Source organism: Triticum dicoccoides, chromosome 1A (genome assembly GCF_002162155.2).
Source record: "Triticum dicoccoides isolate Atlit2015 ecotype Zavitan chromosome 1A, WEW_v2.0, whole genome shotgun sequence".
Taxonomy (NCBI): domain Eukaryota; kingdom Viridiplantae; phylum Streptophyta; class Magnoliopsida; order Poales; family Poaceae; genus Triticum; species Triticum dicoccoides.
This window is the reverse complement of record NC_041380.1, coordinates 321,058,269-321,081,921: the sequence shown is the minus strand read 5'-3', so window position 1 is coordinate 321,081,921 and position 23,653 is coordinate 321,058,269.

The window sequence follows — 23,653 nt, the reverse complement described above, 5'->3', positions numbered from 1 at the left end:
TTTACTTGGGTCCTCCTTAGCGCATTCCTAGACACATACTTGATCCTTTTTCCCTCCGGGGTGGTGAGTAAAATTGACTTACTAGCACAGTTGATGTTTCCTCCATACTTCGATAACCAATCCATGCCTAATATTATATCCAATCCTTGGGACTCCAAAATTATTAGGTCTAAGGGGAAAACATGAATACCAATGGCTAAGGGTAACCGATCACGCCATCGGCTGGCCATATACTCTGCTCCTAGCGAACTTACTAACATGGGTGACCTAAGGGCTACGGTTGGCAACTTAAACTTGTCCAAAAATCCCCTTGATATGTATGAATGCGATGCACCAGTATCAAAAAGAATGAGTGCGGTAAATGACTTAATCAAAAACTTACCGATCACTGCGTCAGGCTGATCTTCAACCTCCTCCACGTTGATGTGGTTCACCTGACCTCTGGTGAAGGGATTGGGCTTCTTCCCAGAGTTTTCATTTCCATTTCCATTCTCTGCTTCAGGAAATTTAGTGGCGTAGTGTCCAGTCTTCCCGCACTTGAAACAAGTAATGTGACTTAAATCTTTCCTGAGGGGTGTTGCTGGGTTGGAACGGTTCTGTCCGTTGCTTCCTCCATTCCCATTCCCATTCTTGGGGCCACTGTGATTATGCGAACTCTTCCATGATTATGAGTGTGTCCTCCCGAGTTCGGGGTAAAACGAGGCTTCTACTGGGCTCTAGAATTATACTTCCCTTGTCCATACTTCCTTTTGCGGCTCTCTATCAGTTGCTGCTTGCATTCAATCATAAGGGCCCTATCTACCAAATCCTGGTAGTTATTGAATGTTGCCACCATGAACTGCATGCTCAGCTCATCATTCAGCCCTTCCATAAACTTCTCCTGCTTCGCTGCATCTGTGGCCACATCATTTGGGGCATAACGAGCTAACTTACTAAATTCATCCACGTACTGCCCCACAGTATGATTTCCCTGGCGTAAGTTGCGAAACTCACGCTTCTTCATGCTCATAGCTCCTGTAGAGACATGGGATGTGCAGAAAGCTTGATGAAACTGATCCCAAGTGACATTGGCTATGAGAAAAGTGGTTGTGTAATTCTCCCACCATGAGGCTGCTGGTCCATCTAATTGATGTGTGGCAAAACGCCTGTTCTCAGCATCTGTGCAACCTGTGGTGGTCAACTCCCTTCCAATACTACGTAGGCAGTCATCAGCAACAATCGGCTCGGTGCTACTGGAAAACACCGGCGGATTCAACCTCAAGAAACAGGCTAAGTTATCAACTCGTGGTGGTGGCGACGAATTGTTGTTGTTGTTGCCCTGGTTCTAGACTAACATCTGCATCAAGGCATTCTGTTGTTGGATCAGCTGGGTGAGCTCCGGTGGGAAAACAAATATGGGGTCATGTCTTGGAGGCATCTGATAGATTTAGAGGGGAGAGATTAGAATAGAGTGCGGTCTAAGGGGACAGTCACTACCCATATGCACATGAGACAAACACATTCATATCACACCACTCGATTCAAAGAAGGGCATACAATCGATCTAGCTACCGTTACATAGTACTCGGACTATTCTATATACATGGGGGTATACTACTGATAATATGGTGGTCGACTAAAAATTTTGATCGGAAGAAGATTCCATGATATCTGCTCCAGCTTCGCCTTCATAGTCATCATCACTGTCGGGGTCGGAGTCGGTGTCGTCGATGATGATGTAGTCCTCAGGATGATCGTCATCTCCTCCTGGTGCAGGGTCTCCCATGAATACTCCTAGCTTCTTCTCCAGGTCTTCATTCTTCTCCAGTGGAACTGCAATTTCCTGTTCATATCCATCGCGTGTAGACTTGAGTTCCTCTTCTAGCTCCATGTTCCTGGTCATCACCTTCTTCAGGTCTATCATGCTGGCGCACATCTGGTTCTCCTGTCGACGAATGTGTTGGTTTAACTCCTGGATGTAGGCGGCAATGGACTTGTCCCTCCTAGTGCTGATCATCTCCCATTTCTCATCTCGGCGTCCACATATCTGGTACATGGTATCCTTAAGATCTTTGTGGTAAACTTGGCCGATGCGTCCCATGGCGATGTGTGCTGCCATGCTCTTTCCTAGACTCCAGGTTGGCGCATCAAAGGAAAACTCTATGGGTTCAGTCAATGGTATGAATTTTCTTCCTAGAACATGTACTCAAATGGTCCAGGGCTCTTCTTCTGGTAGAGTGGCGTAGGTCCCGGTGAAGCTTGGTATTCCGATGTTCAGGTATCTAGTGACTTCCTTCAAGTGTTGTCCAAAAGGGGTGTCTTCATCCGGTTGAGCAAACTTGTTCCTTGAATCCGCCATCTTAGAGTGGAAAGTGGAGAAGAGTCGGAATGAGTAGAGAAGAGTGACCTATGGCTCATCTTAGTGGTCACGTCCTACAGTTAGCGTGTGCTCTAATACCATCGTATAGCGATCCGGCCTCAAACGGTCAAATCTCTGTGCATAAGTGTCATCCCTGGATCAGTAATGCTGACACACACAATACTTGAAGGATTTATAACAGAGTTTCAATCACACACTTATTACATCGAATATCTCAAAAGAGAACTTATTACAATAATATGGCTGAAGGCCATCTAATGAAGATAACAACGGAAGGCTTGGAAGATAAAGTGAGTCCATCAACTCCAACGGCATAGTGGAGTGCAAGACAACGACCTAGCACACCTTACTCTTTGTCTGTAAAGTCTGCAACATAATATGTTGCAGCCCGAAACGGGTCAGCACATGGAATATGCTGGCAAAATAACACTATAGAGTAATGAACATGTAGCAGCTATATCTATATGCATATTTGGCTAGTGGAGGCTCTATGGTTATTTTTGCAGAAAGCTAATTTTTTTCCTACAACAAAGGAATAAATTTTATTTAACTGCATATTTGGAATTAAATCTTTACTCTGGGTAGATAGTACCACCTACATCCCCTACATCTGCTAGCCTACCACTGAAAGAGGTCACACAACTTAGTCAACTATGCTAGAGCCCATAATGGCTTGTGGCTGCACACGAAAGTTTCCAGCATGAATAATCTTATGATCCCTTTGAGCCTGGGTGGCAAACCGTAGGATGATCACATGGTACTCCAGGATATCCCAGGACAACACTGGATTGCTCCAGGTGCCCAGACAACCACTGGGTGCTCCAGGGTGCCTCAACCAATCCACCCAGATGTGTATTAAAGTAGCCACCTTTATTTAACCATTAATTAAAACTCTCACATCTGTCATGGATCACTCAAACCAAACCACGTCTACGAGCATAGCATAGCAGTATAAGCATAACGTAGAAGTAACTCCCAGGGTTTGAAAATAAAGGCAATAGGCACTACCTCATCACTACTTCCCAATACCCACAAGTTATCAAATCCTACTCATGCAATGTTTGAGGGTTGAAACTAATGCATAAAAACTGGGTATGAAAAGTATGATCAAAGTGTTACTTGCCTTGCTGACGATCTGAAAACCCTAGTGAGTTGTACTAGCACGCTTCGCACTCCGGAAACTCTATCGCAAACAAACAATCACATACATAAGCACTCAAGCAATAGATGCAAGGGCAAAACTCAAATTAAAAGATCCAAATCGAAAGTACAAGTGAAGGTCTTCGATTTGCAAAAAAAACAATCAAATCGGAGCTACGAAACTCAAACTGCGGTCAAAAGAAGTTCGAAATCAAATCTTCTTGCAACCAAATTTTAAATTGTAAAAACCATATTCAAGTTGATTAACTGGAAAGAGGGGTTTGAGACGAAGATTTTGGCGTTGGTTTCACTGGATTTGGACGAACAGTTAAAAAGTTGCGTGAGTTTGAAGATCATGGGCTAATCTGTGATAAAAATAATCACGGATAGGTCCCTGGCCAAAAAATAAAAAGAAAAGGCTAACGAACGAATGTTCGTTAACAGAGGAAAATGAAAGCGTTCGCGAGCAAATTCGTTTGGGCGAACGTTTGCTAAATAGCGGAACCAAAAAAATCGATCTAACCGATCCAACACGAGAAACCAAAAAAACGGGCGAAAGCAACGGTTTTTTTACCGGTTCTTCGAACAAGACCGGCGACGGTGCGGCGACGAGGCGAGGCAACGGCGGGGCGGGGCGGCAGCGCGGTGACGAAGCAGCGGCAGCGGGCGGTGCACTGTTGCTGCTGCTTGGGCGGCGGCGGCTGGCGGCTTGGGGAGGAGAGGGTGCCGGGGCGGCTCCTTATAAAGGGGGGCGAGGCGGTGGCGGGGTGGCTTGGGCGAGGGGGCAACGTCCTTGGGAGGCGGGTCTAAGCCGGACACGGCTGGCGGCGGCGATTCTCGGGACTCCCGTCCAAAGTCAGCGGGGAAGGCGGCGCTGCTGGGCCGGTTTGCTTGGCTGGGCCTTAGGCCTAGTCGGGCGGCAAACTTTTTTTAAAATAAATTCCGCTAAAAAAATCCTAATATAAAATAAAAAAATTCTAAAAATGCCAACAACAATTTTCACCGTCCAAATAAAATATTTAGAACAAAGCGAACATTTTTCTCGCCTAAAAATGCAATTTTGAAAAAAAATGCATATTTTTCTAATTAAAATAAAATAGCACTAAAATCCCAAATAAAATCTTTATTTGATTTTAAAATTTTTCCTCCAATATTCCTCTCTTTTTTAAGAAGTCATATTATCCCCTCTCTCTCTCTTTTATTTTTAATATTGGAATTATTTCGGAGAGAAAAATTATTAAAATCAAAATGATCCTCACTTCAAATTTGAGAAAATTCAAATATGAAAATAATGAAATCCCCAACTCTCTCTGTGGGTCCTTGAGTTGCTTAGGATTTCTAGGATCACAAACAAAATGCAAAAATAAAATATGATATGCATATGATGACCTATGTATAACATCCAAATTGAAAATTGGGATGTTACAATTTAACTTTGTGCAAACTAAAGAAGAGAGTCTCCCACAAGCTTGGGGGAGGCTTTGCTAGTTACTTAATGCTTTGTGTGATCATCCTCTTAAGAGAAATAAAATACTTGATATCTTCTATAATGGATTAACCGATGCTTCTAGGGACTTCCTAGATAGTTGTGCTGGTTGTGTTTTCAGGGAATGAATTGTTGGACAAGCAGAAGAACTATTGAATTACATATTGAAAAATTATGATCATTGGACTATTCCTGAACCACCGCCTAAGCCCACTCCGAAGTAGAGGGGTATATTATATCTCAGTCCCAAAGATATGCAAGAGGCAAAGAAATCAATGAAGGAAAAAGGTATTAAAGCTGAGAATGTTAAAAATTTACCTCCTATTGAAGAAATACATGGGCTTAATACACCATGATACGTCCATTTTGCATCATGCTTTTATATTGATATTTATTACATTATGGGCTGTTATTACACATTATGTCACAACACTTATGCCTATTCTCGTTTGTTTTACAAGGTTTGCATGAAGAGGGAGAATGCCGGCAGCTGGAATTCTGGGCTGGAAAAGGAGCAAATATTAGAGACCTATTCTGCACAACTCCAAAAATCCTGAAACTCCACGGGAGTCATTTTTAGAATATATAAAAAATATTGGGCAAAGGAAGCACCAGAGGGGGGCCACCCACCATCCACGTGGGTGGGAGGCGCGCTCTACCCCCATGGGCACGCTCCCCTATCTCGTGGGCCCCCTGGCAGGCCTTCGGTGCCCATCTTTGGCTATATGAAGTCTTTCGCCCTGAAAAAAATCATAAGAAAGCTTGCGGGACGAAACTCCGCCGCCACGAGGCGGAACCTTGGTGGAACCAATCTAGGGCTCCGACGGAGCTGTTCTGCCGAGGAAACATCCCTCCGGGAGGGGAAAATCATCACCATCGATCCTCTCATCGGGAGGGGGTCAATCTCGATCAACATCTTCACCAACACCATCTCATCTCAAACCCTAGTTCATCTCTTGTATCCAATCTTTGTCCCAAAACCTCAGATTGGTACCTGTGGGTTGCTAGTAGTGTTGATTACTCCTTGTAGTTGATGCTAGTTGGTTTACTTGGTGGACGATCATATATTCAGATTGTTTATGCATATTAATACCCCTCTGATTATGAACATGGATATGATTTGTTAGTAGTTACGTTTGTTCCTGAGGACATGGGAGAAGTCTTGCTATAAGTAGTCATGTGAATTTGGTATTCGTTTGATATTTTGATGAGATGTATGTTGTCTTTCCTCTAGTGGTGTCATGTGAACGTCGACTACATGACCCTTCACCATTTTTTAGGCCTAGGGGAAGGCATTGGGAAGTAATAAGTAGATGATGGGTTGCTAGAGTAACAAAAGCTTAAACCCTAGTTTATGTGTTGCTTCATAAGGGGCTGATTTGGATCCATATGTTTCATGCTATGGTTAGGTTTACCTTAATACTTCTTTTGTAGCTGCGGATGCTTGCAAGAGGGGTTAATCATAAGTGGGATGCTTGTCTAAGTAAGGGCAGTACCCAAGCACTGGTCCACCCACATATCAAATTATCAAAGTACCGAACACGAATCATATGAGTGTGATGAAAAGTAGCTTGACGATAATTCCCATGTGTCCTTGGGACCGCTTTCCTCTATATAAGAGTTTGTCCAGGCTTGTCCTTTGCTACAAAAAGGATTGGTCCATCTTGCTGCACCTTATTTACTTTTATTACTTGTTACCCGTTACAAATTACCTTATCATAAAACTATCTGTTACCGATAATTTCAGTGCTTGCAGAGAATACCTTACTAAAAACTGCTTATCATTTCCTTCTGCTCCTCATTGGGTTCGACACTCTTACTTATCGAAAGGACTACGATAGATCCCCTATACTTGTGGGTCATCAAGACTCTTTTCTGACGCCGTTTCCAGGGAGTGAAGCGCCTTTGGTAGGTGGAATTTGGTAAGGAAAATTTTATATAGTGTCCTGAAATTTACTGTCACTTGTTACTATGGAAAATAATCCTTTGAGGGGCTTATTTGGGGTATCTTCACCCTGACCAGTAGAGCAAAGAGTTGCTGCTCAACCTACTGAACCTACTGAAAATGTTTACTTTGAAATTCCTTCGGGTATGATAGAGAAACTGCTAGTTAATCCTTTTACAGGAGATGGAACATTGCATCCCGATTTGCACCTAATCTATGTGGATGAAGTTTGTGGATTATTTAAGCTTGCAGGTATGCCCGAGGATGTTATCAAGAAGAAGGTATTCCCTTTATATTTGAAGGGAAAGGCATTGACATGATTTAGGCTATGTGATGATATTGGATCATGGAACTACAACCGCTTGAAATTGGAATTTCATTAGAAGTTTTATCCTATGCAGCTGGTTCATCGTGATCGTAATTATATATATAATTTTTGGCCTCGCGAAAGAGAAAGCATCTCTCAAGCTTGAGGGAGGCTTAAGTCAATGTTATATTCATGCCCCAATCATTAGCTCTCAAGCAAAATTATTATTCAAAATTTTATGCTCGGCTTTCTCTCAATAATCGCTCCATGCTCAATACTTCTTGTACTGGATCTTTTATGATGAAGACTATTGAATTCAAATGGGATTTATTGGAAAGAATTAAACACAACTTTGAAGATTGGGAACTCGATGAAGGTAAGGAGTCAGGTATAACACCTAAGTTTGATTGTGTTAAATCTTTTATGGATACCGATGCTTTTCATGAATTTAGCACTAAATATGGACTTGACTCTGAAATAGTAGCTTCTTTCTATGAATCATTTGCTACTCATGTTGATCTCCTGAAGGAGAAGTGGCTTAAATATCATCCTCCCATTGAAGTAAAAGTAGTTGAACCTATTAAAGTTGAAGAAAAGACTATCACTTATAATGTTGATCATATTGTTCCTACCACTTATATTGAGAAACCACCTTTCCCTACTAGAATAAAGGATCATGCTAAAGCTTCAACTGTGGTTCATAAGAGTAATACTAGAACACCTACACCCTCTGAAAAAAATTAAAGTTGAACCTAGTATTGCTATGGTTAAAGATCTCTTGTCCGATAATATTGATGGGCATGTTATTTACTTTTGTGATGAAGCTGCTAGAATTGCTAGACCCGATTCTAAAAATAAACATAGACCTGTTGTAGGCATGCTTGTTATTTCTGTTAAAATAGGAGATCATTTCTATCATGGCTTATGTGATATGGGTGCTAGTGCGAGTGCAATACCTCATTCTTTATATGAAGAAATTGTGCATGATATTGCACCTGTTGAGTTAGAAGGTATTGATGTTACAATTAAGCTTGCCAATAGAGATACTATTTCACCGGTTGGGATTGTTAGAGATGTTGAAGTCTTGTGTGGGAAAGTTAAATATCCTGCTGATTTTCTTGTTCTTGGTTCCCCACAAGATGACTTTTGTCCCATTATATTTGGTAGACCCTTCTTGAATACTGTTAATGCTAAGATAGACTGCAAAAAGGATATTGTTTCTGTTGGTTTAGGGATATGTCTCATGATTTTAATTTTGCAAAATTTCTTAGACAACCCCATGATAAATAATTGCCTAGTAAAGATGAAATTATTGGTATTGCTTCTATTGCCGTGCCTCCTAATGATCCTTTAGAACAATATTTTCTAGACCATGAAAATGATACGTTTATGAATGAAAGAAGGGAAATAGATAAAGTATTCTTTAAACAGGGACCTATTTTGAAACACAACTTGCCTGTTGAAATTCTAGGGGATCCTCCTCCACCAAAGGGTGATCCCGTGTTTGAGCTTAAACCATTGCCTGATACTCTTAAATATGCTTATCTTGATGAAAAGAAGATATATCATGTTATTATTAGTGCTAACCTTTCAGATCAAGAAAAAGAGAAATTGTTGAAAACTCTGAAGAAGCACCATGCTGCTATTGGATATACTCTTGATGATCTATAGGGCATTAGTACCACTCTGTGCCAGCACAAAATAAAATTGGAAAAAGATGCTAAACCGGTTGTTAATCACCAACGACGGTTAAATCCTAAGATGATAGAAGTGGTAAGAAAAGAAATACTAACGCTTCTGGAGGCAGGTATAATTTATCCTGTCGCTGATAGTCAGTGGGTAAGTCCTATCCATTGTGTCCCTAAGAAGGGAGGTATTACTGTTGTTCGTAATGATAAAGATGAATTGATCCCGCAAAGAATTGTTACAGGATATAGAATGTTAATTGACTTCCGCAAACTAAATAAAGCTACTAAAAAGGATCATTACCCTTTACCTTTTATTGATCAAATGCTAGAAAGATTATCCAAACATACACATTTTTGCTTTCCAGATGGTTATTCTGGTTTCTCTCAAATACCTGTGTCAAAAGAGGATCAAGAAAAGATCACTTTCACTTGCCCTTTTGGTACCTTTGCTTATAGATGCATGCCTTTTGGTTTATGTAATGTACCTGCTACCTTTCAAAGATGTATGACAGCGATATTCTCTGACTTTTATGAAAAGATTGTTGAGGTATTCATGGATGCTTTTTCTGTATATGGAACTTCTTTTGATGATGGCTTAAGCAACCTTGATCGAGTTTTGCAGAGATGTGAAGAAACTAATCTTGTCTTGAATTGGGAGAAGTGCCACTTTATGGTTAATGAAGGTATTGTCTTGGGGCATAAAATTTCTGAAAGAGGTATTGAAGTTGATAAAGCTAAAGTTGACGCTATTGAAAAGATGTCATGCCCTAAGGACATTAAAAGTATAAGAAGTTTCCTTGGTCATGCTGGTTTTTATAGGAGGTTCATTAAAGACTTCTCAAAAATTTCCAGGCCTCTGACTAATCTTTTACAAAAAGATGTTCCTTTTGTCTTTGATGATGATTGTGTAGAAGCATTTGGAATACTTAAGAAAACTTTGATTTCTGCACCCATTGTTCAGCCACCTGATTGGAATTTACCCTTTGAAATTATGTGTGATGCTAGTGATTATGCTATAGGTGTTGTTTTAGGACAAAGAGTTGATAAGAAATTAAATGTTATCCAATATGCTAGTAAAACTCTAAACAGTGCTCAGAGAAATTATGCTACTACAGAAAAAGAATTTTTAGCAATTGTATTTGCTTGTGATAAGTCACACTGATCATGCTCCTATTAAATATCTTATGGAAAAGAAAGATGGTAAACCTAGACTTATTAGATGGGTTCTCCTACTACAAGAATTTGGTTTGCATATTATTGATAGAAAAGGAGCTGAGAACCCCGTTGCGGACAACTTGATGACCCACTACCTATTGATGATAACTTTCCTGATGAACAATTAGCTATCATAAATGCTTCTCGTACTGCTCCATGGTATGCTGATTACGCTAATTGCATTGTTGCTAAATTTATACCACCTAGTTTCACATACTAGCAAAAGAAAAAGTTTTTCTATGATTTAAGACATTACTTCTAGGATGACCCACACCTTTATAAAGGAGTAGATGGTGTTATTAGACATTGTGTACCTGAGCATGAATAGGAAGAGATCTTACGCAAGGGTCACTCCGAGGCTTACGGAGGACACCATGCTGGAGATAGAACTATCACACCCAATTATCACATGGTGCTTCGAAGCAACGAGCCTTCGCAACGGTGCACAGTTAGTGGGGAGACTTTCTTGAAATTTTAGTGAGGGATCATCTTATTTATGCTACCGTCGTTCTAAGCAAATAAGATGTAAATATGACAAACATCACATGCAAATCATAAAGTGGCATGATATGGCCAATATCATCTTGCGCCTTTGATCCCCATCTTCGAGGCGCGGCATGAACACCATCGTCACCGGCATGACACCATGATCTCCATCATCGTTTCTTCATGAAGTTGCCTCGCCAACTATTACTTCTACTACTATGGCTAACGGTTAGCAATAAAGTAAAGTAATTACATGGCGTTTTCATTGACTCACAGGTCATAAATAAATTAAGACAACTCCTATGGCTCCTGCCGGTTGTCATACTCATCGACATGCAAGTCGTGATTCCTATTACAAGAACTTGATCAGTCTCATACATCAAATATATCATTCATCACATCATTTTGGCCATATGACATCACATAGCATACCCTACGAAAACAAGTTAGACGTCTTCTAATTGTTGTTGCATGTTTTACGTAGCTGCTATGGGTTTCTAGCAAGAACATTTCTTACCTACGCGAAACCACAACGGTGATATGCCAATTGCTATTTACCCTTCATAAGGACCCTTTTCATCGAATCCGATCCGACTAAACTAGGAGAGACAGACACCCGCCAGCCACCTTATGCATCAAGTGCATGTCAGTCGGTGGAACCAGTCTCACATAAGCGTACGTGTAAGGTCGGTCCGGGCCGCTTCATCCCACAATGTTGCCGGATCAAGATAAGACTAGTAACGGTAAGAAAATTGAACAAATCATCACCCACAATTGCTATGTGTTCTACTCGTGCATAGAATATACGCATAGACCTAGCTCATGATGCCACTGTTCTGGAACGTAGCAATAATTCAAAAAAAATCCTACGTGTCACCAAGATCAATCTAGGAGATACTGGCAACAAGAGAGAGGGAGTGCATATTCATACCCTTGAAGATCGCTAAGCGGAAGCGTTGCGAGAACGCGGTTGGTGGAGTCGTACACGCAGCGATTCAGATCACGGTCGATTCCGATCTAAGCGCCGAACAACGACGCCTCCGTGTTCAACACACATACAGCCCGAGAATGTCTCCTCCTTCTTGATCCAGCAAGGGGAGAGGAGAAGTTGAGGGAGAACTCCGACAGCACGACGGCGTGGTGGTGATTGAGCTTGTGGTTCTCCTATAGGGCTTCGCCAAGCGCTACGAAGGAGGAGGAGATGTAGGAGAGGGGGAGGGGCTGCGCCAGGGGAAGGGTACGGCTGCCCTCTCTCTCCCTCACTATATATAGGGGGAAGGGGGAGGAGGAAGCTCCCTAGGGTTTCCCTAGGGTAGGGGCGGCGGCCACAGGGGAAACCCTAGATGGGTTTGGGCGCCCCCACCCATAGGAAACTTGCCCCCAAGCCGGGAGGGGTGGCTGCCATAGGGGAGGCGCCCCCACCTCTCCAGGTTATGTGAGATGGGGTGGGAGGGGTGCTCAGCCCCTTAGTGGGCTGATGTGCCCCCTTCCCTTGGCCCATAAGGCCCCCCAACGCTTGCCGGGGCCTCTGAAACCCCTTTCGGACACGCTGGATGTCACCCGATACCCCCGGAACAATTTCGAACTCCAATACCCTTTGTCCAATATATCGATCTTCACCTCTGGACCATTCAGGAAATCCTCGTCACGTCCGGGATCTCATCCGGGACTCCGAACAACCTTCGGTAACCACATACTATTTCCCATAACAACTCTAGTGTCACCGAACCTTAAGTGTGTAGACCCTACGGGTTCGGGAACCATGGAGACATGACTGAGACACCTCTCCGGACAATAACCAACAGCGGGATCTGGATACCCATGTGGCTCCCACATGTTCCACGATGACCTCATCGGATGAACCACGATGTCGAGGATTCAATCAACCCCGTATGCAATTCCCTTTGTCTATCGGTATGTTACTTGCCCGAGATTCGATCGTCAGTATCCCCATACCTTGTCCAATCTTCTTACTCGTTCCGTAATGAAAGATCCCGTGGCTAACTCCTTAGTCAAATTGAGCTCATTATGATGATGCATTACCGAGTGGGCCCAAAGATACCACTCCATCATACGGAGTGACAAATCCCAGTCTTGATTCGTGCCAACCCAACAGACACTTTCGGAGATACCTGTAGTGCACCTTTATAGCCACCCAGTTACTTGTGACGTTTGGTACACCCAAAGCATTCCTATGGTATCCGGGAGTTACACAATCTCATGGTCTAAGGAAATGCTACTTGACATTAGAAAAGCTTTAGCAAACGAACTACACAATCTTGTGCTACGCTTAAGATTGGGTCTTGTCCATCACATCATTCTCCTAATGATGTGATCCCGTTATCAATGACATCCAATGTCCATGGTCAGGAAACCATGACCATCTATTGATCAACGAGCTATTCAACTAGAGGCTTACTAGGGACATATTACGATCTATGTATTCACACATGTATTACGGTTTCCAGTTAATACAATTATAGAATGAACAATAGACAATTATCATGAACAAGGAAATATAATAATAACCATTTTATTATTGCCTCTAGGGCATATTTCCAACACTCGACGCCAACCACACGATGATCGCAGAGTTCACCAACAAGCACAAGTTGGATGCTAAGGAAATTGGGGAGACCATCTTCAAGATTCACGAGAAAATCGAGCACCTCCAAGCCCAGATCTATGACCTGCAAAACCAAAACTGTGAGTATGAATATAGATTTAGGAGGATGAGTTTGGCTGCAGATTCGAGGATCCCGGAGACTCGAGCATCCTTCTATGATGGTGAGCCTATGCCTTGGAAGATGGACGACAAGCCTACATCATCAACAACTCCATCATCACTACCACCAAAAGAGACATAAATACAAGGGTATGGGCACTCCCCTTGGCAACTGCCAAGCTTGGGGGAGTGCCCCGGTATCGTATCACCATCACACTTTTATCTTTACCGTTTTTCTTAGTTCGATCATTTTGGTAATATCTTGATCTAGTAGAATAAAGTTTTAGTATGCTTTAGTTTTGAGTTTTGCTTTATGATCCTTCTATGTAATCGAGTCTGTGAGCTATATATAATAAAGATTAGTTTTGAGTCAAGGGCTTGGTTATCTTGCTATGGTCTTGAGGGAATAAAAGTAAGAATAAAAAGAAATAAAGAGATCATATGGATCTCATGGAGAGTAATGACTTCACATATAAAGAGTATGATGAATAAAAGTTGTTGAGAGTTGACAAGCATAGTTTTGGTCATCGTTGCAATTAATAGGAAGTAATAAAGAAAGAGATGCTTTCACAATAAATATACTATCTTGGACATCTTTTATGATTGTGAGCACTCATTAAAATATGACATGCTAAAAAGTTGATGTTGGACAAGGAAGACAACGTAATGGGTTATGCTTTCTTACATCTAAAATAAATTATATTGTCATGGATCATGCAACATGTTGAGATTGCCTTTCCCCCTCATGCTAGACAAATTCCTTGAACAAGTAGAGATACTACTTGTGCTTCCAAATATCCTTAAACCCAATTTTGGCATGAGAGTCCACCATATCTACCTATGGATTGAGTAAGATCCTTCATGTAAGTTGTCATTGTTGCAAGCAATAAAAATTACTCTCTAAATATGTATGATTTATTATTGTGGAGAAAATAAGCTTTATACGATCTTGTGATGTGGAAGAAATAAAAGTGACAGACTGCATAATAAAGGTCCATATCACAAGTGGCAATATAAAGTGACGTTCTTTTGCATTAAGATTTCGTGCATCCAACCATAAAAACACATGACAACCTCTGCTTCCCTCTGCGAAGGGCCTATGTTTTATTCTTGTCTTATACTTCATACAAGAGTCATGGTGATCTTCACCTTTCCTTTTTACATTTTATCCTTTGGCAAGCATTGTGTGTTGGAAAGATCCTGGTATATATAGCTAATTGGATGTGGGTTTCATAAACTATTATTGTTGACATTATCCTTGAGGTAAGAGGTTGGGAGGCAAAACTATAAGCCCCTATCTTTCTCTGTGTCCGATTAAAACTTCATACCCATAAATATTGCGTGAGTGTTAGCAATTGTGAAAGACTAAATGATAGTTGAGTATGTGGACTTGCTAAAAAGCTCTTATATTGACTCTTTCCGACGTTATAATAAATTGCAATTGCTTCAGTGACTGAGATTATAGTTTGTTAGTTTTCAATGAAGTTTCTGATTCATACTTGAAATTGTGAACGAATTGTTACTTTAGCATAAGAAATCATATGACAATATATATATATATATATATATATATATATATATGTTGTTGTTATAAGAATGATCATGATGCCCTCATGTCCGTATTTTATTTTATCGACACCTTTATCTCTAAACATGTGGACATACTTTTTGATATCGGTTTCCGCTTGAGGACAAGCGAGGTCTAAGCTTGGGGGAGTTGATACATCCATTTTGCATCATGCTTTTATATCGATATTTATTGTATTATGGGCTGTTATTACACATTATGTCACAATACTTATGCCCATTCTCTCTTATTTTACAAGGTTTGCATGAAGAGGGAGAATGCCGGCAGCTGGAATTCTGGGCTGGAAAAGGAGCAAATATTAGATACCTATTCTGCACAACTCCAAAAGTCCTGAAACTCCACGGGAGTCGTTTTTAGAATATATAAAAAATATTGGGAAAAGGAAGCACCAGAGGGGGTCACCCACCATCCACGAGGGTGGGGGCGCGCCCTACCCCCTAGGCACGCCCCCCTGTCTCGTGGGCCCCCTGGCAGGCCTCCGGTGCCCATCTTTGGCTATATGAAGTCTTTCGCCCTAGAAAAAATCATAAGAAAGCTTGCGGGATGAAACTCTGCCGCCACGAGGAGGAACCTTGGCGGAACCAATCTAGGGCTCCGGCGGAGCTGTTCTGCCAGAGAAACATCCCTCCGGGAGGGGCAAATCATCACCATCGTCATCACCATCGTTCCTCTCATTGGGAGGGGCTCAATCTCCATCAGCATCTTCACCAGCACCATCTCATCTCAAACCCTAGTTCATCTCTTGTATCCAATCTTTGTCCCAAAACCTCAGATTGGTACATGTGGGTTGCTAGTAGTGTTGACTACTCCTTGTAGTTGATGCTAGTTGGTTTACTTGGTGGAAGATCATATGTTCAGATCCTTTATGCATATTAATACCCCTCTGATTATGAACATGAATATGATTTGTGAGTAGTTACGTTTGTTCCTGAGGACATGGGAGAAGTCTTGCTATAAGTAGTCATGTGAATTTGGTATTCGTTCGATATTTGGATGAGATGTATGTTGTATTTCCTCTAATGGTGTCATGTGAACGTCGACTACATGACTGTTCACCATTGTTTGGGCCTAGGGAAAGGCATTGGGAAGTAATAAGTAGATGATGGGTTGCTAGAGTGACAGAATCTTAAACCCTAGTTTATGCGTTGCTTCGTAAGGGGATGATTTGTATCCATATGTTTCATGCTATGGTTAGGTTTACCTTAATACTTCTTTTGTAGTTGCGGATGCTTGCAAGAGGGGTTAATCATAATTGGGATGCTTGTCCAAGTAAGGGTGGTACCAAAGCACTGGTCCACCCACATCAAATTATCAAAGTACCGAACGCGGATCATATGAGCGTGATGAAAACTAGCTTCACGATAATCCCCATGTGTCATCGGGAGCACTTTCCTCTATATAAGAGTTTGTCCAGGCTTATCCTTTGCTACAAAAAGGATTGGTCCATCTTGCTGCACCTTATTTACTTTTATTACTTGTTACCCGTTACAAATTACTTTATCATAAAACTATCTGTTACCGATCATTTCAGTGCTTGCAGAGAATACCTTACTGAAAACTGCTTATCATTTCCTTCTGCTCCTCGTTGGGTTCGACACTCTTACTTATCGAAAGGACTACGATAGATCCCCTATACTTGTGGGTCATCAGACCACCACTGGCTAAGGTGGTAGAGGTAAATTCTCTTATGAAGTTTAATGATAGTGATAATCCTCACAATATGCATCCTAGTCAATGCCTTTATGAGTTTGAAAACTACATTAGGAAACAAAATCACTTCAATGCAAATGTTATGAAACAATTGAAATAAATTCTGATATGATTGCTCGCTTAGAATATCAAATTATGTTAGAGGTGTTGGGAAACATGCTTCTATGGTTCAAACTCAGTTAGAACAAGTTGCTAAATCACAAAGAGGATTACTTGATGAAATGAATCATAATATGCATGACTTTGTTGTTAGAGTTGCAACTACAGGAGGTAAAATGACTCGGGAACCACTTTATCCTGAGGGACACCCTAAAATAATTGAACATGATTCACGAAGATCTAATACTAGTGCACCTAGTCCTCCTAGAAAGAAAAAGAAAAGGAAAATGATAGGACTTTGCACACTTCTAGTGAACCTGAAATAGAAAAACCTCCTGATAATGATAATGAAATTTCTACCTCTGATGCTGAAACTCAATTTGGTAATGAACACTCACCTAATGATAATGAAAAAGATAATGATGAGGTTCATGAAGACTCTCAACCAACCAATGATAAAGAACCAGATAATGATGTTAAGATAGAACCACATGTTGATCTTGATAACCCACAAGCTAAAAATAAAAGATATGACAAAAGAGATTTTGTTGCCAGAAAACGCGGTAAAGAAAGAGAACCATGGGTCAAAAACCTATGCCTTTTCCACCCAAGTTAACTAAAAAGAATGATGATGAAGAATTTGAACGCTTTGCTGAAATGTTGAGGCTAGTCTTTTTGCGTACTCGCTTGACTGATATCTTGAAAATGCCTCCATATGCAAAGTATATGAAGGACATCATCACAAATAAGAGAAAATACCGGAAGCTGAAATCTCCACTATGCTTGCTAATTGTACTTTTAAAGATGGAGTACCTAAAAACTTGGAGATCCAGGAATTCCAACTATACCTTGCTCTATCAAAAAGAATTATGTGAAAACTGCCTTGTGTGATTTAGGAGCTGGTGTTAGTGTTATGCCTTTCTCTTTATATAAAAGACTTGACTCGAATAAACTCACACCTACTGAAATATCTTTGCAAATGGCTGACAAATCAACTGCCATACCTATCGGTATATGTGAGGATGTGCCCGTTGTTGTTGCTAATGTTACTATTTTGACTGACTTTGTTATACTTGAGATGCCCGAGGACGACAACATGTCGATTATCCTGGGCAGACCCTTCTTGAATACTGTAGGGGCTGTTTTGATTCCAATAAAAGCAAGATCACTTTTCATATTAATGGCAATGAGCATACAGTGCACTTTCTGAAGAAACAATTCCAAGTGAATGGTATTAATGTTATTGAAAAATCTCTGACAATCACTATTGGAAGTTTTCAAATACCTCTACCTACTGTAAAAAAGAAATAGGAAATGCTTATTGTTGGGGAACTGCATATCCCCATTGAGGTAACTTAGTGGTTTACGTAAGTTCTTCGATTTCATGCTAATCGAAAGTGGTTGTTAATAAGACTTGATCAACCTTATTAATGGATCATTTTTGAACGGTAGGAAGTTGATGAATTTAGTAAGCACTACTTTCTATCCCTACTTTTTAATCTCTGTTTTTATTAGTTAAATAAAATAAAATGCCATGTTTTTTCTGTTTTCTGAATTTCACGTGCAATAAAAAATGACCGAAAAATAAAAGTTCTCCGAATGCCCTGAAAATTTAATACGATTTTTTCTGAATATTTGAGAATTTTTGGTGCAATAAATATCAAAGGGAGATGCACCAGGTGGGCACGACCCACCTGGGCGCGCCAGCACCCCCAGGCGCACCCTGGTGGGTTATGGTCCCCATGTGGGCCCCCTCACTTACCTCTTCATACCACATCATCACTTACCTCCAGAAAAAAAAATCCCCATTGCTCTCTCTCCCGTGTTCTTGAGCTCGAACCCATGGATTTTGATCTCTTTGCTCGAAGCTCCATTTTTTAAACTGTTTCGGGGGATTGTTGCTTGGTGTGTGACTCCATCATTTGTCCAATTAGTTTTTGTTTCAGTGGCTTATACTTTGAATAATTAGCTACTCTTGGTGCTGATGTAGATGTGCTTGCATGTTGAATTCTTAGTGTTCTAAGTTGTTTGAATGCTTGCTATGGCCTCTATGTATCCATATGAGTAGTTGCTATCAATCTTACAAAGTTTTGTTGACAAAATTTTGTCACTCCAAATTTTTTATTTTCAGAAAATTGTATGCGGACATGATGAACCTATTTGGAAGGAGTTCTTCGAGGAGATGATCCTCGGGGGCATGTTCTAGTGACAGTTCCGCCCGTCGGTCTTATGTTGAACCAAGTGAAAGTTCCACACGAGATGCCGTCACCAAGACATGTTTATGGCCTAGCGATGAATATATGGTGCATGTGGGCATTAAGGAGGAATTTGATAAATATGTTCACAATGCCGGCCTCGGTCCCTACCTATCAGATAGTGTGTACAACAACAACTTCTCACTAAATCATTTGTCAAAGGATTTATATATTTTCCACGTGAGTCTAGGGTGTCATTTATGCTTTATGATAATCCTTATACTATCCCACTGGAGAATTTTGCTTACCATTGCCAACTGCCATTTTGGGGTTCGCTTGATGAGCCACCAACGGTTGAGTATGAGTCTTTCTTGACTAGCCTATGCTACGGTGAAAATAGGGGAGTGAGACAAGGAAGAATAAAGAGCATTCACTTTCCCGCAATTCAGTATTTTGCATTATTTAATGGGAAATGCATAGTAGGCAAGCAAGACTGTAGCATACTTTGTGCGCCAGACTTGAGCCTCCTTCACACCACTCTCACTACTGAAAGGAATTATAACCTTGGAGAGATTGTTGCACGCAGACTTCAGCACAATGCTAAAAGTGGTTGGTTCTATGGTGGAATTTATGCTACATGCCTAGCACAAGGGCTGGGTGTCTCACCTTTGCCCTTTGATCCTATCCTGCCCACTCGGTATTTAGATTTTGATGCCTTGAAAGATCATAAAATTCTCAAGGGAAGGGCTGACAACTTCACTTATAATTTGTTGTTTAACCAATCACATGTTGTGGACACATATTTGCCTACGCCTGCTCTCTTTGATTATCACAGCAAGGAAAGATATTTTGTCCTTGAGAACGAGGCCCGAGCTCATAACGCAGCAGTGGTGGTGGCATGGCGTGCTGAGGCATCCACACCAAGAGCCTTTGTGAGCTACCATGCTGACTACTACCCTCTAGGCTACTGATTGACTACCAAGTTAGGACAAAAGCCTAAGCTTGGGGGAGTGCATGTTCTCACCGACATTATATTCATGTTCACATATCATTCCATTTGTCGGTGCTCACACTTTTTCATTGTATCATCCATGCTTAGATTTATTTTCTTGCTTTCTTCTTGTGTGTTTGAAATTTTTTAGAAAAATCAAAAAAAAATAGTTGTAGTTAATTTACTTTCTATGCATGCTTAGTAGTAGAACTAAAAAGATTTCCTTGATCTTCTTTTGCTTGCTGGGAGCTTTCCCGTGTAAATAGTTCATCGTTTTTGCTTTTCCCTTTTTATTTTCTTGCTAAAGAAAACCAAAAACTCCAAAAATATTTCAGTGTGTTTCTCTGAATTTCTTTTATTTTTATCCGAGTTGTACCGAGGAGAAGACCACGACAAAAATGTTGAGTGGCTCTCGTATGAATAATTGTTGAACTAATAAAGAGCCCATTTCACCTTGTCTTCTCATGTTGAATAAAATGTTTGCAGATTCCAGCTTAGTCCATGGCACTCTTGCACTATTATTATTTTCATACAATTTTGTCGTGCAAGTGAAAGGTAATAATGACGACATTCGATGAACTGCACGTGGCAAAGAGAAATTGGTATGAACTTGACTTGTCTTGTCTGTGTAAATATGTTTAACCTAGCGTCCGTTATTCAGCCTGTTATGATTAAACATGTTTGCAATGATAATTAGAGATTATAGTTTCTCATACCATGAATAAGTAGCTGGGAGTTAATAATGATTTAGCTTGGATATCAACATGCGTTAAAATGATTGTGATGTACTATGATGATATGGTATCCTCCTCCGAATGTTCAAGTGGCTTGACTTGGTACATGTTCATGCATGTACTTGAATCAAAACCAACATAGCCTCTATAATGTTTATGTTCATGGTGTTCATATCCTACTCATGCTAGTGTCCAATGTTACTTATGCATAATGCACGGTTATGATCGTTGTTGCTCTCTAGCTGGCCGCTTCTCAATCTAAATTGCTAGCCTTCACCCGGACTAAGTGGGGATTCTGCTTGTACATCAAAAACCTTGAACCCAAAGTTATTCTAGATGAGTCCACCATACCTACCTATATACGGTATTACCCTGCCGTCCTAAGTAAATTTGCATGTGCCACCTCTAAAAACTTCTAAAAAAATATCCCTTTTGTGTGTCTGGATCGTTCATTGAACGACAGGAGGTGGTCTATATCTTCCGTGCTAAGCGGGTTATTCCCAGGCCGAGTGTTTATTCATTTGCCATCACACGAGAAAATGGGCGGTAATAGGGATGCCCAGTCCCAAACTGCAAAATACAAAAAGAGTTCATCTCTTAAATAATCAAACAAAAACTCCCAATGGAGTCAAAACATTTACTTTTACCGCTTTGGAACAGCTACTAGCGTGCTTAGCATGGAAAATGTTGATAACTGATGGTTGTGAAGTGAATAAGAAGGGTGCATGTCTCAAAATATCATTTATCTCTGCTTTAAAAATTGAGCTCTGGCACCACTGCAAATCACTGCTTCCCTCTACGAAGGGACTTTCCATTTACTTTTATGTTGTGTCTATTGGGGAACGTAGTAATTTCAAAAAAAAATTCCTACACACGCAAGATCATGGTGACGCATAGCAACGAGAGGGGAGAGTGTTGTCTACGTACCCTTGAGGGACGAAAGAGGAAGCGTTAGCACAACGCGGTTGATGTAGTCGTACGTCTTCACGATCCAACCGATCAAGTACCGAACGCACGGCACCTCCGAGTTCTGCACACGTTCAACTCGATGACGTCCCTCGAACTCCGATCCAACCGAGTGTTGAGGGAGATTTTCATCAGCACGACGGCGTGGTGACGATGATGATGTTCTACTGACGCAGGGCTTCGCCTCAGCACCGCTACGATATGATCGAGGTGCATTATGGTGGAGGGGGGCACCGCACACGGCTAAGAGATCAAGAGATCAATTGTTGTGTCTATGGGGTGCCCCCCTCCTCCGTATATAAAGGGGGAGGAGGAGGGGTCCGGCCAACAGGAGGAGGCGTGCCCAAGGGGGGCAATCCTACTCCAAGTAGGTTTTGCCCCCCTTTCCTATTCCAACTATAGGAGAAGGGGGAAGGAGGAGGTGGAGAGAAGGAAGGAGAAGGGGGTCGCGCCCCCTTCCCTTTCCCAATTTGGATTGGGGCAAGGGGGGCCGCGCGCCACCTCCTGCTGCCTCTCCCCTTCCACCACTTTGGGCCCATGAGGCCCAATAACCTCCGGGGGGTTCCGGTAACCCCCCGGTACTTCGGTATATATCCGATAACCCCCGGAACCATTCTGGTGTCCGAATATAGTCGTCCAATATATCAATCTTTACATCTCGACCATTTCGACACTCCTCATCATGTCCCCGATCTCATCCGGGACTCCGAACTACCTTTGGTACATCAATACACATAAACTCATAATATAACCGTCATCGAACTTTAAGCGTGCAGACCCTACGGGTTCGAGAACTATGTAGACATGACCGAGACACGTCTCCGGTCAATAACCAATAGCGGAACCTGGATGCTCATATTGGCTCCTACATATTCTACGAAGACCTTTATCGGTCAAACCACATAACAACATACGTTGTTCCCTTTGTCATCGGTATGTTACTTGCCCGAGATTCGATCGTCGGTATCTCAATACCTAGTTCAATCTCGTTACCGGCAAGTCTCTTTACTCGTTCCGTAATACATCATCTCGCAACTAACTCATTAGTCATAATGCTTGCAAGGCTTATAGTGATGTGCATTACCGAGAGGGCCCAGAGATACCTCTCCGACAATCGGAGTGACAAATCCTAATCTCGAAATACGCCAACCCAACAAGTACCTTCGGAGACACCAGTAGAGAACCTTTATAATCACCCAGTTACGTTGTGGCATTTGGTAGCACACAAAGTGTTCCTCCGGTAAACGGGAGTTGCATAATCTCATAGTCATAGGAACATGTATAAGTCATGAAGAAAGCAATAGCGACAAACTAAACAATCAAGTGCTATGCTAACGGAATGGGTCAAGTCAATCACATCATTCTCTAATGATGTGACCCCGTTAATCAAATGAAAACTCATGTTTATGGCTAGGAAACTTAACCATCTTTGATTCAACGAGCTAGTCAAGTAGAGGCATACTAGTGACACTCTGTTTGTCTATGTATTCACACATGTATTATGTTTTCGGTTAATACAATTCTAGCATGAATAATAAATATTTATCATGATATAAGGAAATAAATAATAGCTTTATTATTGCCTCTAGGGCATATTTACTTCAGTCTCCCACTTGCACTAGAGTCAATAATCTAGTTCACATCGCCATGTGATTTAACACCAATAGTTCACATCACCATGTGATTAACACTCATAGTTCACATCGTCATGTGACCAACACCCAAAGGGTTTACTAGAGTCAACAATCTAGTTCACATCGCTATGTGATTAACACCCAAAGAGTACTAAGGTGTGATCATGTTTTGCTTGTGAGAGAAGTTTAGTCAACGGGTCTGCCACATTCAGATCCGTAAGTATTTTACAAATTTCTATGTCAACAATGCTCTGCACGTAGCTACTCTAGCTAATTGCTCCCACTTTCAATATGTATCCAGATTGAGATTTAGAGTCATCTGGATCAGTGTCAAAATTTGCATCAACGTAACCCTTTACGACGAACCTTTTTGTCACCTCCATAA